Genomic DNA, 586 nt, shown 5'->3' on the forward strand with positions numbered 1-586 from the left:
GGTGTCCCCCCGTTTTGCCCCGGCAGCCCCCTTGGCTGGGGGTGCCCAACACTCTGCTCTCCTCTGTCTCCCATCTTCGTGCTCGGGGAGGCCCCCCGGGGGCCGGCAGTTGGTCGAGCGGTTTTATCGGGTTTCTCATCTTCACCCATGACTTTCCCTCCCACACAAGCAGCTACTTGCGAACTTCTCGCGTCTTCCCCGAGACCTCTTCCCTGGCCACCACAGGGCATAACTTCCTCCTGTGTTTTCCACGATGCCCAGGGCATCATCCCCTTTCTGCCACCATCAGTCTCCTCCACACTTTCTTTCCTCCCTTAGCCACTGCTGTTCGTTCCAGCACATTGTTTCTGATCCTACTTCTAGCTCCAGCAAACTTACAGCCTTAGTCGTAGGGACAGCACATGCCAGGGATTAGAGCAGTGAAATGGGTCCCCCAGAGACGTGGGCTCTCTCTCTTCAGCCCGCTGCATGACTTGGGCAAGTCCCTTCACCTGCAAGAGTCCTTGTTTCCTCATCTGTGTAAGAGAAATAATACTGACCTCCTTTATGAATTGAGATCTGCTGCTGAAAGAGCTGGACACCCAAG

The sequence above is a fragment of the Pygoscelis adeliae genome, unplaced genomic scaffold (assembly GCF_000699105.1).
Source record: "Pygoscelis adeliae isolate BGI_AS28 unplaced genomic scaffold, ASM69910v1 Scaffold11, whole genome shotgun sequence".
Classification (NCBI taxonomy): Eukaryota; Metazoa; Chordata; class Aves; order Sphenisciformes; family Spheniscidae; genus Pygoscelis; species Pygoscelis adeliae.